Source organism: Neomonachus schauinslandi, chromosome 4 (assembly GCF_002201575.2).
Source record: "Neomonachus schauinslandi chromosome 4, ASM220157v2, whole genome shotgun sequence".
NCBI lineage: Eukaryota > Metazoa > Chordata > Mammalia > Carnivora > Phocidae > Neomonachus > Neomonachus schauinslandi.
Window position 1 is genome coordinate 156,159,524 of NC_058406.1, and position 17,636 is coordinate 156,177,159.

The 17,636-nt window shown below is 36.4% G+C and overlaps 1 protein-coding gene and 1 pseudogene across 1 annotated transcript in view; both read left to right on the forward strand.

Annotated features, from left to right (window-relative positions):
• Positions 1 to 17,636, forward strand: part of ZFPM2 (zinc finger protein, FOG family member 2) — a 361,626-nt gene that overhangs the window by 243,875 nt on the left and 100,115 nt on the right. The window lies entirely within an intron of this gene.
• On the forward strand, positions 9,810 to 10,116 carry LOC110578776 (annotated as a pseudogene).

Sequence of the window (17,636 nt, forward strand, 5' to 3'; positions counted from 1 at the left end):
CACTATCTTTAAAATTTCTTCTTTGAAAATATATTTTATCTTCTATTATGAAAACATGTCTTTTTTAAGACAAAGGCTAATTCTTGCATATGCTTGCTATGGACTAGGTGCTATGCTATAGTTACTTTCCAGTGAGAGTTTATCGAATCCTCGCAATGACGGCATATGAGGTAGAGCTTGTTATCTGTCGAGGGGGAAATGGAGGTACGGAGAGGTTATGTAAAAGTCACACAGCAAGTGAGTGGTAGAATGAGGCTTTGAACCCAGGCATGACAGCTGCAGGGGTGCACTCAAGTCCAGCTCTGTTCTCCTGCATCTTCACAATAAGATAGCGCTAAAAATCGAACAGTTCCACCCAACAAATAAGTGTCTCTCATTCGTTTCCCTTACTCAAAACCCTGTGAATTCCAGGATCTGTATCATAGAAGGTTGCTTTTTTGGTTTTGGTTTTTGGTTTTTGTTTAAGTAGCTCTATCTCAGAGGTACCTTGAGTATGAGCAGACACATGAATTGCTATGGTAACTTCCAGGGCTTGAATAATAGGATTTGGGAATTATTTTGAGTGCAAAACAGAAGGGGGGAAAAAGAGAGTCTAAATGTGACCTTGTCAACTGAATTAACTTCTAGGAGATTCCACTTTAAAATGATACGTCTAGCATTATCGTTTCACTGCTGAAAACTGGGAGGCTTTCCAAACGTTAACTTTACAAAGTTATTGTACTTCCAAATGAGAAAAATGTCTTTTGAGGTACTTTCTTTTTCTTGAATACCGTGATAGATGGCTCTGTAATATCCTATGCAAATAGCCAATGTCGTAATTTGGGGCTGCCCATAAGAAGTCACCATAAACAGGGCATGTTAGGAGATTTTGTTTAATTATTTACTGTGTAGTTTATGTATTCCATCCTATGTGGACTACTCACAGTTGGCCTTTCTTTTTTTTTTTCCAGCTAAGTTCTCTACACTGTTTTCCTTCTCACACCCTGACCCTTCCTGTCGGTAGTATGTAAGAGGTAGTGAAGTTTGACACAGAATTAATCCTGCATTGAAAGGAAGAAGCACTATTTCTCAACTGGAACATGAGGCTTCTCTTTTGTTCATTTTGTGAGCCCTCCCTTTGCTTTCCCATATTTTCTTGCAGAGCCTGCATGACCACAGGATCTATCTCATCAGCTGCTAGTCACGTGTAATAGCACCTCTAGCAAAATCACTCAAAACATAGTCCCCTTTTTTCCTCCCTCATCAATTGCCTATGTCAGTAATAGGGAATTAGCTTTAAAAATATAATCTGATTGAGTACATTATGTTGACCAGCCTTGTGCATTTCCACCCTGCACTTACTTCATTGTCTCTGTTTTAGAAATGGCCTTAATGCCTCCTGGTCTCAACATAGAGCAAAAAGGACCATCTGGACACCACATATGAGGAAATCAGACATCTCTAGGTTAAATCATGCCCATAAGGACAATTTCTTGTCAGATAAGCTGCTGTGTACTTAGTCTGATAACTAACAAAATTACAATATGGTAATTTTAACTGGAAATTGTCCATTTTTATCCTCAGGTTTTCTCTTTTATCCCCATTGGTAACCACCCTGTGAGTTCTACTCCTATGCACTAGTGTTCAAAGCAACCCCCAGCTTTTTTGCAAGCTGTGGCAGCTGTGAAATGTCTGGACAGCAGAGAGTGTTGTGCTGTTGGCTCGTGCATCATAATGCAGTGGGGGTAGAAGCACATCATTGTGTAATGGAATAATTTGCTTTCTCCCTGGTTTCTAGACACATCACAAAATAAACACAGCAGTAAAATGAAGCGTAAAGCGTATTCGGTGAGTTTTGAGTCACGTTACTGTCGCTTGCGAGGCTGTGTGACCTTAAGCCCATCACAAACGCTTTTTTTTTTTTACCTCTGGCATTCTTATCTGTTAAATGGGATGTCTTTCCTCAGTTGTTTTTCAAATAGGATCATGTACACCAGAGGAGCCTAGTCGATTGTCTGTCCTCTATGCACTGCCCGCAAACGTCTTATCTTTTACTCATAGTGAACCTTAACTGTTGCCATCATTTGAAAAATCAGAAGATGTGGGGCGCCCGGGTGGCTCAGTCCGTTAAGCTTCTGCCTTTAGCTCAGGTCATGATCCCAGTGTCCTGGGGTCGAGTCCTGCATTGGGCTCCCTGCTCAGTGGGGAGCCTACTTCTCTCTCTGCCTGCCGCTCCCCCTACTTGTGCTCTCTCTCTCCTCCCCCTCTCTCTCTCTTTCTCTGACAAATAAATAAATAAAATCTTTTTAAAAAAATCAGAAGGTGTTATATTGAAAAAAATCAAGATTTCTAGATTCTCTAGAAACAGGATTATCTGGCAATACCACTCCCCTGTTCCCACATGGCAACTGAAGGCTATGACACAGCCCCTTCTCCTTTAGATAGCAGTCTTTGCTACAGTTCACTTCAGTCCCCATCTGGCCTGCTTTACACACTTCTGTTGCCTGCCTTGTCCCCGTAAGCGTTGAGTTTGTCACCTTTGATGTTTATAAAAACACATTGAGTTTTAGCTGCAATGTCCTTGACAAACACACTCAATTTGGACCTTGAAAACCAGCTTTCTAATAATACTGGTTCTTAAACTTCTGTAGATCATGGAAATTTACTGGGTAAGAGTAATTGCCCTGTGCATTAAAATGTTCATAACAATAGTTACATAATGGAATTATTGAAATAATTTGTATAAAAGTATTTTGTAACAACGAAACACTAAAACACTAAATCTGTAATGATGATTTGGTACTTCGCATACTTCTTTTTAAGGACAAATACAAGAGACTTTATTCATTAGACCTTAAGTTGACCAATATTTCAAAATCTGATGTAGCAAGACTTTATAAGGTGAATTACATAGAATATTTGTTTCTAAATTTTGTTATGGGAGGATCTGTTAAACTGCATTTTTCCTCAATTTTTTGAGTAAAGAAGTAGAGATAATGATTCACAAGAATATTGTAAAATAAAATATATGTTCAAAAGTTATTTGTGTTAGCTTGAAAAAGAGTTGTACATCAACCAATGGAGGCTCCAATACTACATACCTTTCTTTATTGATCTTTTTTCAAATCTTCCATTGTCTTTTCCAGGATATCTCGGTTACAAATGAATTTTAAATGAGGTAACCATGTTGTAATAGATTGAAAATACCTATCACAGGGCCTTGCTCATTTTAGGAGTTCAAAGAATGTTAAAGCTCAATGAAACAGAACAAGAGCAGAAACAAAAATAAAATCTGGTTTTGCTACTTGACCTGAGTTGCCCCGTTCCCTTGCTTTAAACAATCAGGAATAAATTGTGATTGATAATGATGCCTTGAAATTAATAACATCCTCCTGCAAAGAGTAGGGAATATTTTATAATTCTTCCTAATTATGTATGTCATTACCTACTTTCTCATTCATCTGTTTAATATCCTCCATGAGGCAGGCAGAATCGGGTATATAGTATTACCTAACTTTGTATGAGATAAAAGGAAAATAGAGAGATTCAGTGCCTTTTCCAGGGTCAGTCAGTAGAACTGGTAGAAGAACTGTGGCTGTAACAGTTAGATTACCTGGATCGTCAGTCCTCTTGACAAGAAAAAAATCTTCTGGGGCACCTGAGTGGCTCAGTCAGTTAAGCGTCTGCCTTCGGCTCAGATCATGATCCCAGGGTCCTGGGATTGAGCCCTGCGTTGGGTTCCCTGCTCAGTGGAGAGCCTGCTTTTCCAATTCCCTCTGCTGTTCCCCACTTGCGTTCTCTCTCTCTGTCAAATAAATAAATAAAATCTTGAAAAAAAAAAAGAAAAAAATCTTCTGAGTCCTTGATATACTTTAAGCATTTAAAATATGTTTATTGGGGCGCCTGGGTGGCTCAGTTGGTTAAGCGACTGCCTTCGGCTCAGGTCATGATCCCGGAGTCCCGGGATCGAGTCCCTCATCGGGCTCCCTGCTCAGCGGGGAGTCTGCTTCTCCCTCTGACCCTCCTCCCTCTCATGCTCTCTGTCTCTCATTCTCTCTCTCTCAAATAAATAAAAAATCTTTAAAAAAAAAATAAATAAATAAATAAATAAATAAATAAAATATGTTTATTAACTGTAAAAGACTTTTGAGTCTGTAAAATGCTTCATGACACCAAATAATAACTATATCTTTACAATAGAAAAAGCAAAGTTATTCATTTCTTCATTGAACAATCATTTATTAAATACAACAAAAATCACACAAAAATATCTAAAGGTAAACAGCAAACTGTGTAATTACCACAAATGTAACAAAGCATTATATCTGTATTTATTCATTAGTAAAAGAGCTTATATGAATGGATAAGAAAACCACTAAAACCTGAATGAAAACTGTATAAAGGATATGAAAATATAATTTACACACACACAAAACTAAAATGACTAATCCAGTATAGCCAGAGCATTCTCTGTAGTAACCACAACTCATGAGTCCTCAGTGGTTCCTCATTGTTCTGAAAATAGGGACAAATTTCTTGGCATGCCATATACATTCTTCTAATAACACGATCCCTTTTTCTCTAGCTATACCGTTCACCACCCCATCTCCTCACATTCCACCCTGCCCTCCTGCATTTCAACCAGTTCTCAGGATCCATCGTGCTATGCTGTCTCTTACCCCACTACAATCCCACCATCCCTTACCCCTTTCTATTCCAGAATATGCAAAATGTAAATCAGTTACAAAGCATGCTATTTAGTTCAAATGACATTTTTTTTTTGTAGCAAGAGTTTCTGGAGAAAGGAAGCAGTGCATTGATTTATATTCTGCTACAACCTCCTTATTTTTTTGGAAAACAGTAACAGTTTGTCTGTAGGTTACATTGTGAGTAGTACTGTGATATAGTATGTGATTGTGTGCATATGTTGTAAGGAAAGTCCCATCCTCAATTTACTGAGTCTTACAGTGAGAGTAACAATGCCCACCTGAGTGTTGGATTCCCCATATCTCACAGTGGGAAGAGTCCTAACTACCGTGTGTTATTTTAGAGATGAACCTTCCGGTAGATGTTCAGTGGTACACTAGCAATGTAATAATTATTAGATCCCTTTCTGGTCCCTTCCTTTTTCTCCCTCTTAAATGAATAGTGTCAGAAATAAACTTATATTCCAACAAACCAAAGTCCAGGACCAGATGGCTTCACTGGTGAATTCTACCAAATATTCAAGGATTTAATACCTATCCTTCTCAAACTCTTCCAAAAAATTGAAAAGGAGGGAATGCTTTCAAGCTCATTTCATAAGGCTAGCATTACCCTGATACCAAACCTGGACAAGGACACCACAAAAAAAGAAAATTATAGGCTAATATTCCTAATACATAAATACAGAAATCCTCAACAAAATATTAGCAAACCAAATTCAACAATATATCGAAAGGATCATACACCATGATCAAATGGAATTTATTTGAAGGACGCAAGGATGGTCCAACATCTGCAAATCAATCAGTGTGATATACCACATTAGCAAAATAAAGGATGAAAATCAATGATCATCTCAATAGATGCAGAAAAAGCATTGACAAAATTTAACACCCATTTATGATAAAAACTCAACGAAGTGGGTATACAAGGAATGTATCTCAATACAATAAAGACCTATATCTGACAAACCCACAGTTGACATCATACACAATAGTGAAAAGATGAAAGCCTTTCCTCTAATATCAGGAACATGATTATAATGCCACTTTTATTCAATGTGGTATTGGAAATCCTAGTCACAACAATTAGGCAAGAAAAAGAAGTAAAAGTAATCCAAATTTAAAGGAAGAAGTAAAACTGTCACTATTTGGGGATGGCATGTACTATATATAGAAAACCCAAAAGACTCTACCAAAATGCTGTTAAAACTAATAAACAAATTCAGTGAAGTTCCAGGATACAAAATCGGTGTACAGAAATTTGCTGCATTCTACACATGAATAATAAGCTATGAGAAAGAGAAATTTAGAAAACAATCCCATTTATAATTGCATCAAAAAGAATAAAATACCTAGGAATAAATTTAGCCAAGGAAGTCAAAGACCTGTACAATGAAAACTATAAGACCCTGGTAAAAGAAATTGAAGAAGACATAAATAAATGGAAAGCTATTCCATGCTCATGGATTGGAAAAATTAACATTGTTAAAATATCAAAACAAATCTGATTCAGTGCAATTCCTGTCAAAATCCCGATGGTATTTTATACAGAGCTAGGACAGATAATTCCAAAATTCCTACGGAACCACAAAAGACCCAGAATAGCCAAAGTGATTTTGAGAAAGGAGAACAAAACTGGAGGTGTCATGCTCCCTGATTTCAAACCATATTATAAAACTATGATAATCAAAACAGTATGATATCAACATAAAAATAGACACATAGGTCAATGGAACAGAATAGAGAGCCCAGAAATAAACCTATACATTATATGGTCAAGTAATTTATGACAAAGGAGCTAAGAATATACAATGAAGAAATAGCAGTCTCTGCAAGAAATGGTGTTGGGAAAACTGAACGGCCACATGCAAAAGAATGAACCTAGACTACTCTGTTACACTAAACACAAAAACTAACTCAAAATGGATTAAAGACTTGAATGTAAGACCTGAAATCATAAAATTCCGAGAAGAAAACATAGATGACATTGGTCTTAGCAGTGTTTTTTGGCTATGACTTAAAAGGCAAAGGAAACAAAAGCAAAAATTTTTGAAAAATGGGAGTACAACAAACAAAAGTTTCTGCACAGTGGATGGAAGTTGACATATTATGCTAAGTGAAATAGGTCAGATAGAGAAAGACAAAATAACTGATGATTTTACTTATATGTGGAATCTAAAATACAAAACAAAACAAAACAAACTCATGTATACAGAAAACAAACTGGTGGTTACCAGAGGGGAAGGGAGTTGAAGGGTGGGTAAAATGGGTGATGAGTGGTAACTAGATTTATGCTAGTGATCATTTTGTAGTGTATACAAATATCAAATTATAATGTGCACCTGAAACTTATGTAATGTTATATCCCAATATTATCTCAATAAAAAAGAAGTAAACTCATAGATCATTACAGCACAAAGGACCTTAGAAGAGACCAGTTGGCATAATGTAGACTCTATGACCACTCTTCTATGTGCTACATGTTTTCTTGCTCAACACTCGCCTCATTTACAAATAAAGATTTGATGTTCACCTTCCCCAGGTGATTGAGCTCTATGAGGTCTGTCACTCTGTGGGAGAAAATTGCCCAGTCCCTGCTTCCCCTTGTTTGATAAACTGCCTGATACAAAGTACCTCTGAATAGCTAAATGGTTACATGAATGAGTCCGTTATACCTCAGAAAACTGAGGGTGACAAAGTTATACAAATCATATAAAGGAGTTACTGAAATTAGGAGGGGACAATGAAACCTACATATTCTCCTTCTAAGTTACTTATAAGCAGGGTGATTAATATCAGCTAGATCTTATTGTCATTCTGTAGTAAGTACCACCGAGAAACACAAAGCCAGGAACAGAGCCAGTGAGTGGAAGGCACAAGTGGCTGGCTGGTTGGGTGTCAGTCTGCTCTTTAAGGAAGGAATTAAGGACTGGCCTCTTCATTGAGGTGTCCTTTGAGCAGAAATCTGGAAATAGTGAGCAGGTGATTCATGATGGACATCTGGAGAAATTGTTCTAGACGTGGGGAAAAATTGAGGAAGAGCGAAGGAGTTGGCATTGCTAGCATATAGGAGCTTTGGGAGTTAAGAGAATTTTAGACATTAAGGTTACAGAGATGAATGTTGTGGTGGGGAAGATAATAGGTTCTCACAGATAATCGTAAGGGTGGGAAAATATTGGAGAGTTTGACATGGTGAGATTTATACATTTTCATAGGACTTTTCTGCCTGCTGTGTGGAGAATAGGGGACAGAGCCGAAGAAGGGAAATCATTCAGAACACCAGTACAACAGTCCAGGAGAGAAATGGCACACTTAATCACATGCTATGTCCACTGCAAGGGAAGCTTGGAAATGTGATCTAGCTGTATCCTGAAAGGGTAGGGAAAGCGGAGGTTTGGAGACCTCACAGTCTCTGTCATGGGATTCTTTAAATCCCACTCCAGATGAGTAGTTTACTGGGAGAGTGTCCTCCTGTGTATGGCTTCAATTCAATCTATTTGAGTACTTATGTTGTAATGAAACTAGGAATAGTCTCCCTCCCTGCACCGCTTTGGCATGTGACCACAGAGAAGCAGTGGTTCTCTGATGCACATACAAACTGCAGATCAGTCTCAAATACGAATTTTGTTTGCACTTTTAAAGCAATCACCATTGTTCCAACAGCCTTGTGAATCAAGAAGGACATTTTATTAGGGACAAGAAAGGGAAAGAGTAGAGAAATGACACAATGGATGACCACAAGGTTATCCCTGTGGCTTTACTTATCCACAGTGTACATTCTGAAGTCTGCATGCTTGTGTGCGCACAAAGGCAGCCATTCACCAGCCACACACAGGCAGGCACACACACACACACACACACACACACACACACTTTGACAATCTTCCCTTCTTCACAGAGAACATTATATTTCTGGTTTCCTTGGCATGTCTCATGATAGCCTATCTAACCAAAATCACCAAAGCTGCCTCTTTTCTTTCCACTGGTTTCTTCATCTATTAAGAATCAACACTGAGATAATCCTCTCTAAGAAGCCTACTCTGTCTTTTCCAGGTTGAATTAGGAGCCCTTTCTCTGACCTAGACTAATGTGTGTATATTGCTTTGACACACTTATCAAATTCTATCCAATTCATGTGTTTATCACTAGCTTGTTAGTGCTTTGTGATCAAAGACTGTGTGTTCATTTATGTATCACCAATATTTAGCAGTGTCCAGTGTATAGCAGGTGTTTATTAATTGTGATGAATGAATGAGGGAATGAGTGAATCAATGGACCATTCTGAGTTCAATATGACAAGGAATGGAAAACACACTGAGGACATCATGACACGGCAAAGTTCACAGCACATTGTGTAAGCATTACAGGTAGAGAAATCACCGATGAGCTGATTCCTCCTCTTTACAAGTTCTCTGGCCAGAAATATATCAGGCCACATTTATTTAACAGATTTCAGAACAACTAAGTGATACTGAATATAGCAACCCCTTTAGTTGGTTATTATTTACTTAGTTGCTCACATATACCCACATATCCCTGCTTTGTTTCACAGAGGATTTGAGATCAGGATGCGGAATGCATACATTGTAAATTTAGCTTTTCTCTATGAAAGGACAGCTTTACATAAGCTTCTAAAATATAGAATGAGAATTGAGGTTTTAAAACATGAAGATTTGTCTTGAGAGATCAGCTTTTGTTGGGTGGTATAGTTTTGCAGATATTAGCATAAACACTCCAGCAAAGCCAAGATGTTGGGGATGGGAAAAAGGTGGCAGGGAGCCAAAAGAAAGTACTGTAATTTGGTCGAAATTAACAGGCAGCTGTTAGGTCATCTCTAAGCTACCACTTCAGTATGCTGAAAATTCGGGGTGGGTTGAAACCAGAGTCAATTCCAATGAAAATGTGGTTAGTTAAATGGTCAACATGGTTAAAATAATGTACCAAATAGCTAAATAAGGAGTTTGACATTTACAGTTGCAGAAGAGGGAAAGGTTACTATGGTGGATATGAATTCTCTTCAACTAGCAGTTTCCTCATCTGTACGTGGGGTTCGTAAAGTTATCTTGCTGGGAGAGTATGAAAGTTGGGCACCTAGCAAGTCCAAATACATAGTAACGAGGAAACATGGCAGACGACATGGACCAGCAACAAACTACCAACATTGTAGAAGAGCCCCTGGATCTCATCAGGCTCAGCCTGGATGAGCAAATTTATGTGAAAATCAGAAATGACAGAAAGCTTCGAGGCAGATTACATGCTTATAATCAGCATTTAAATATGATATTCGGAGATGTGGAAGAAACTGACTACTATAGAAACTGATGAGGAAACATACGAAGAGATATATAAATCAACAAAACGGAGCATTCCAATGCTTTTTGTCTGGGGACATGGTGTTGTACTAGTTGCCCCTCCATTAAGAGTTGGCTGAAACAAAGAATTTACCATGTATGGAATATAGGAGCTTTTGTATGATTGCCTCTTTAAATGTAGAAGACATTCAAAAGAGAAACCTGTGTAAATTTTGATATTAAGAAATGACCAAGGATTCTTCCACTCCTGAAATGAGTTGACTTGCAGATAACTCAAAAATTCTTAAGCTAAAGGGCATTTTAATTTTTTTCCAACCCTTTCAATAAATGTGATCACCAAGATGCAGGGGAAAAAAAAAAAACCAAAAAACAAATACATAGTAATGAATAACCTTATTGCAGATGTTCTATCTGATGCGCTCCAACTCTACCAAAAGAATTTAACCTGCTGAGGTCAGCAAACAAGTTTGTGGTTCTTTATTGCTGGAGCCACCCAGGAATCCTTTATTCCCTAGGAACTTTATCACTCACACTGTTAATTACGAAATATATGCAAACATGCATTTGATGAGAAAAATAATTTCAACATTAAACCACCATTTTGAACCCTTTTGGTTAAGTTTGGATGCTATGATTTAAAAAAATAAAATTAATATAAATTTGCTTGAGTAAAACATGTTACCACCTGAAAGCACTGTCCAGATAATGCTTCTGCGACAATGGAAATATTCTATTCTGCACTGTCCCCTATGGTGGCCACCAGCCACAGTCAGCAGTTGAGCACTTGACATGTAGCTAATGAGATTAAGGAACTGATTTTAAATTTTAATTAACTTAAAATGATTAGCCACGTGTGATTAGTGGCTATCATATTAGCATAGATTTCTACAAGGTTAGTTTATTAAACAAATAAGTAAAATATAAAACATTTCAGATGATAATAAGCACCATGTAGAAAAAGCCAGGAAGGGGAGATCATGATGTCCTTGTGAAATTTTAAAATATTTTAGTGTCCTGATTTATTGTGAATGTATAGGCCATTTACCGATGTTCCATTTTCAATCATAAAAATATTTTCTACTCAAAAAAAGTAGGAGCATTTTTTTTCTTTTTTTTTTTATCACAAGTGATATTTTTGTGACAAACTTATAAGGAACAAATTTGATTTTTTTCCAACAATGCCTTGGTATCTACGTTTATTTTAGTTTAGTCAGTCTTGTGGCAACTTTTCTATCATGTCTTGAAACCGAGTGGAAGGCAGATTGCAACTTTTGCATTCCACTTTTGGAAAGTTGTTATACAGTCTAACCCAGGTAAGGTATATAAAAATATATACCTTTATCATCATAAGATTGCAAAGCAGTTGATATATTTCTGGGACTGTGTCTGTTAAAAAGTAAAAGAATGTTTCATTTGGGGACATTAAGACTCAGTATTTCATAAAAATAGACAAAAGCAAATCAGACTCTGTGAACTTATCATATTTGAAATAACACAGAGCTTTTAATATTATCAAATAAAGTAGACCTCCAGGAAGCTTCAGATGACTATATAATTTTCCAAGTTAATGTTAAAAAAGAAAAGTCAGTTTTGATTGGGAGCTATACTGAAACTCCAACTGGGCCAACTGGGAAACTAGGCTATCATAGTGATCGTGATATGTAATATATTCCTTAAACTTTATTGATTTTCTATAGTTCAGTACAAATGAGCTCAAAGCACTTCATGTATTTTATCTCATTTGTCCTCACAACATTTCTGTAAGATAGGTAGGGGGGCAACTGTAATTAAAGATTAGATGTGTCAGTTTTCCATTGTTACGGAAACGCATTAAACTGGAACCTATTCAGCCTGCCAACCAAGACAATTAAGTAGTCGTTTCACTTATCAAAGTACCAATTACTTGATTTTTTTTGTTACATCATAATTTTCTCTCAAACTAATCCTGCATCTTCCATAATGTCAAAGTTCAACACTAGTAGTACTTCTTGGGAACAGTATTTTGGGAGGCTTTCTTTTGTGAAATTTCCTAAATAACTCTTCTCTTGTCACCAGCTCAAGTTCATGCACAGGGCGTTAGGGTATGAAAACAAGTGCTCATTTTTTTAAAGTCAATAACATATGTTTGAGGCATGTTAGGTAATATAACTAATTGCAAACACTTCTTGCTTTGCCTCTTTTTTTTTCTTATTTACTTAGGTCCTCAAAACTGTGCTATATGGCCCAACTGCTTTTCAAACAAGTAACTACTCCATCCCTATTATTTTATAACATTTATATTTAACATTTATATTTAGCACACAATGTTGATGTGAAACATTTTTTAAATCATATAGGTAATGATCATAAAAAAATTCAGCTTTAAAGTTTTTCTACCAAAAAAAGTTAATCACACCATACATCTTCTTTTTTACTACTTCTTTTTGATTTCACATTATTTACCATCTCTACCAGTAACTAGGAAAAAAATATTTCCTTCCATTTGTGTGACAGAGACTGCTAGCTACTCACCAAAAATCCAGGCTCCCCTCTTCTTCCTGTGCACACAGATGGAGCAAATTCCCCAGGCTCCCTTGTAGTTCGATGCAGGTAGTGACTGTTTTTACCAGTGCCCTGTACGTGGGAGCAGTGGCGACTAACTCCAGGCCATGTGTGCCTTCCTGTGATTTTTTTAATCTAACTAACTCAGATGGAGATGATGCCCAAGGTGACTTTGTAAACAACATGTTGAAGACATCAGCGGCACCATCAGCCTAGGTCTTTGAATGACTTTGTGGAGGAAAATCATGCTGCCATTTTGTTCCCCTCCCCAGCACAATACAGCAAATGTCTATTGTGAGGGAGCCATTATACATCCCGGGGTATATTCATTACAGCAGTTAGCCTGGGATAACTACTACACCACTTAAAATGTGTATTATCACAAGAATACAAATATTCAAGAGAAGCTTAACAAGTGAGGTAGATATAAAACTACGGGCAAATATTTATTCAGATAAATCCCACTGGCCACAAACTACCAGAACACAAAGCCAGGAAGCCAAGGGATTACTTACTGGGTTAAAATTGCCTAGAAACTTGTGAGCAAGATGTACACTTTATAAATAAGACCCAGAACTGCATATATATTTTTCTAGCCCTAGTTTTTCCGCAGTATGTGTCCGGTTGATACCAAACCTTACTCAAATATCTTACCTAACACCAACATTTTTTAGAACCTGATTTGGAATATATAAGTGAAAAAAAGGATGAAATATGAAAAATGGATATCAAAATCTGAAGCAGTGAAATAGGAGCATCAGAAGAAAATTGGATCATGAAATGGAGTTCCTGAACAGGAAGGAAATTAGAACATGCTTATAAGGACTATGTTGAATTAGAAATATGTGAAAATTTAGCTGCTCGAGGAAGTGGCATGGGAGGATCAATCAAGAAAAAGGAATATAAAAAGAACACATTATGGAAATGGGGAAGGAAAAGAAATAAAAGAAGAACACATAGTATATTGAGTATAAATTTTTAAGCTCTAAGGGCGAGAAAGGGCAAAAAGGAAAATAAAGCTGAGTGAATTAATGTTGGCTAAAAGGGGTAAGTGGAATCAAAGGGGGCTCTTAAAATTATATCAGGTGAAAAAGAAATACTAGAAAGAAAGTGGATCCATAAATAACCTGAAAATGGATGGAATCAATAATGTTTAAATGGTTGAACTACTCAACTTTAAAATGTTTTAACTAAAATAATGAAAGTTATGGAAAATTATTAAGTTATGAAGAGCTATAAATATGGCTAATGATAAAACTAAGTAAAAGAATATTAGAATGATTAAGTTGGTCAGGAGTTCTGATGATATGTATCATGAGGATCAGAGGGTTTCTCTAATTAATTTGCCATCCCCTGTGTCTTATTTTTAAAGAAATCATAGATAATGAAGAAACTAGCAAAAAATAAAAGGCAAAAGTAAATGTGATGCACTCTTATAAATGTAGTTTTATTAATTGTGAAAATGATTATAGTTGGTTTTAATCAAGCAAAATCATAATATACATTAAGCAAATGTTTTGGATGGAAGAGATGAAATGTTTAATGAAAGAAAAGATTATCAAATTTTGATCAAGACATTTAAATTTTCTATAATTTTATTTGATCTATGGGCTATTCATAGTTTATTTTGTTCAGAATAAATTTAGTAACAGAAAATTATTGGGAGCTCATCAGAACACAGATGTTCTATATTCTCATATATATACAAATATATATTAAAGAAATACTTACAAACATAAGTAATATATATAAATATAATACATATAAAAACATGTATGTTTCAAGGTATATATTTTTGATTACCATTATTTACTAAGTTCAAACAATAAAACTAGATCTTTAGGAATGTATGACACCATTCTGAATGTGTGTCACGTACATAACAAATATAAAATACTGTTAGAAGTATTTTATTAAGCCAAGAACTTTAAAATGTAAGGATTATAAAAAGAAGCATGTCCATCACCAATAAATTACTCATCAGTGTTCAGTCGTGTTGCCTACATGGTGGCTCTACCCTACCCTCTGACTATCCACCTCCACTCTTTCCTCGACCTAAGCATTTTGAACTCTTCCTTCATATCTTAGGCAAAGCATGACTTCTCTCATGGAAGTCTCTCATGACTTCAACCAGGTCAATTAACCCTGTACCTATTACCCTGTATTACAGCCAAAGACACATCATACTTTAAAAAAAAAAAAAGACGTAGATGTTGATATCATTGTTACTGTTGAAAGGAACCTGAAACTTCAATACATTTTATCTCAAATATTAGAATATTTTTCTATCTTTCATGTTTTCTTTATAGACCTATTAAATGTACTCACCAGTGAAAAGGTCTTTTAAAAGTTATAATAAGCACAAAATTCACATAAGCACTGTGGCTGACATGGAAACTTAATACAATTCCGTTTTTTCTTCATTGATGGAAATAACTGGGTTATTAAGATTTGATTACTAAGATTCTCATAACAAAGCAATTCTTTGGCCAACAATTACAGCTCTGTCTTTATTGCTGGCTAAACAAGTTGAAAGCTATTAATCAGAGGCATGAGTAAGTTGTCCTTGGTGTGGTGGTGGTGGTGTGGTAAAGAATGAAGATGATGATTGTGATAAATACTCCATCATGGAATCTTTTGTATAGCATTTTTTTAAAATAGTGACTAGATGAAAACTGAATATCCTATTCTGGGATCGTTTATTAATTTCAACATTTCAAGATGTACATGTAGTCAAATAAGCTATTACATCGAGAGGCATATTTTCCTTTTTAACCTGGAGACTTGCATGCAAGTTAGACGAAACAGCAGGTTGCCAATGATCTAGAGGATGCAGATTGAAAGAAAGAAAAAGTGAAACAGATGATTCATCCCATCAGCTTCCTGCAGGTCTTTAGACTTACCCTTGTAATGCCATCCTTAGAACTAGCAAGCAAGAGCACTTCGGAGCTTTTAGCCATCTTCATATCCTGCACACCACAGAACAATCGGGAGGAACCTGGATAGCCTTGAAGTAGTGTGCAAGAACAGCACGTGACACAGACTTCAATGAGGAGGCCAGAGAGAAGTTCTGAGTCTTCACCTTGACATTGCTCAATTCTCTCACCCTTGGTCTGACAGTTGTCTCTCTACACTTAAGTTTCTTCACCTGTAAAAATGTGTTAAAGCTAATAATAAAAATAGCTCACAGTTTGCAACTGTATGATTGATGTCTGCTTCACCAGAATGCTATGTCAAAATGATGTGCCTTATTTAAGCCTCAAAATAAGCCAGTGTTGTTATTATTCCCCCGTATTGGGGTTGAGGAAATGGAGATTTAGCATACAATTATCACCAGAGTCCAAACCTTTAGTCTTGGAATACTACCATAGGCCACACTTGGTGCCCAGTCTACCAAGGAGGATAGAGGGCAGGAACCATGAGCTTCAGCGCTAGAGATTCCTGCTCAGTGGGAGTCCTTGCAGGGGTCTCTCCGGCAGGCTATTTAGCTGCCGTTTTGCTGCCCAGGAGACCTCTTCTCCCCATATGGCAAATCAGTGCAAGGAGACGAGACTCATGTTGGCACTTGTGGGAGCAGCCGAGTCTAAAGGCTCCTGACTGCACAGGAACTATTATCTCTTACAATATTTCATATGCAGAATTTCCAGGGACACATCAGTTACAAGAGTCACCAAACTCTGGGAAGCCCAAAGTTTGGTCTCCTCATCACGTATTCAGTAGTTCACTTATAGTCCTTCCAGCTGAGTTTCAATTTACCAATCAGTGGTCCTTTTTTCCACAAGCAATACTACATAGTAACATAGTTAAAACTTCAACTTTTACCAGGGAACCCTATCTAGAAGTTAAACTCGAGTTAATTTTACATGAAAAGGGAAAATAATTTTATTAATCTTTTACATACCAGTAACTTTTCCAGTCATGGAGCTAATAGGCAGAGGAGCTGGTATTTGACCCTAATCGATCAGACTCTAAAGCCTCTAATCAATATTCTTGTTCCCCTTGCCTTGCTAACTACCCCACAGCTACACTAGCCTTCTTTTTGTTTATCGAACACTTGAAGCTTATTCCTACTCCCTGATTCCTTTGTCCTCTCCCCTGAATGCTGTTCCCCTGCTATTCACATAGTGGCCTCTTCATTCAGGGTTAGCTCAAATACCCCCTCCTCCAGGAGATTTTTTTTGAACACCTTCATTTTTTTCAACCATGTTCTCCTTCCCCACAACTACCTAGTAATTTCCTGTTGCATTGCAATGTTTTGTTTCCTTTCTGACACTTCACCCTCTGAAATTACCATGTTAAATGTTCTACTTATTTATTGTCTACTTCCCCTCACAAAGATGTAAACCTCATAGCCTAGTAATTGGAGTTAACTTGCTTACTATTGTTTCACTAGTACCTAGAATTGTCCCTGGCACATGATGGGCATAGAGTTATTGATTGATTGAAAAATGATGCTCTCCTATCCAATTTCTCTCATACAACTCTTATGAAATTCAGATAAGGATATCCAAACATGTTTTTATTTCTTAATAACTTAAAAATAAAAATTTTAATTCTGCCCAAATAACAAACCAAAACTGCCTTTAGACAAAACGTCAAGGCAAAAGCTTAATCTTCATTCAAAAACACTTTTATTGTACATTGATTATGTAGAAGTCATGCTGTTTTAGGGTCTGTAGTGGACACCAAAGAAATAAAATCATGAATCTCTTATGTACTTACCAAATTATATTTCATTTCATTCTTTACAGATTCTCTGTAGTTGGCGTCTAAACTGATTAAGGCCTTGAAAGGTGTTTGATTAGTTTTTATGATGCTAGCATCTAGAACAGTGGATTCAAAAGTCAGATGCAAGTAGCTCAGTGAAAAAAAATTATTAGAATTTCTATTCTTATTCATTTTTATTTCTCTATTTTTAAAAATTGTCTAATTTATGTTTATGTTATGAAGACTATACAGAGTTCATGTAGTAAAAATGCATAAAATTTATAAATAAATATCTGTTAGGATGCATGCTCAAAATTTTGCTTATGGGCTGTGTAATTGCAGTAAAAAAAAAACAAAGATCATTGGAATGAAAGCTTCAGACATATAACAG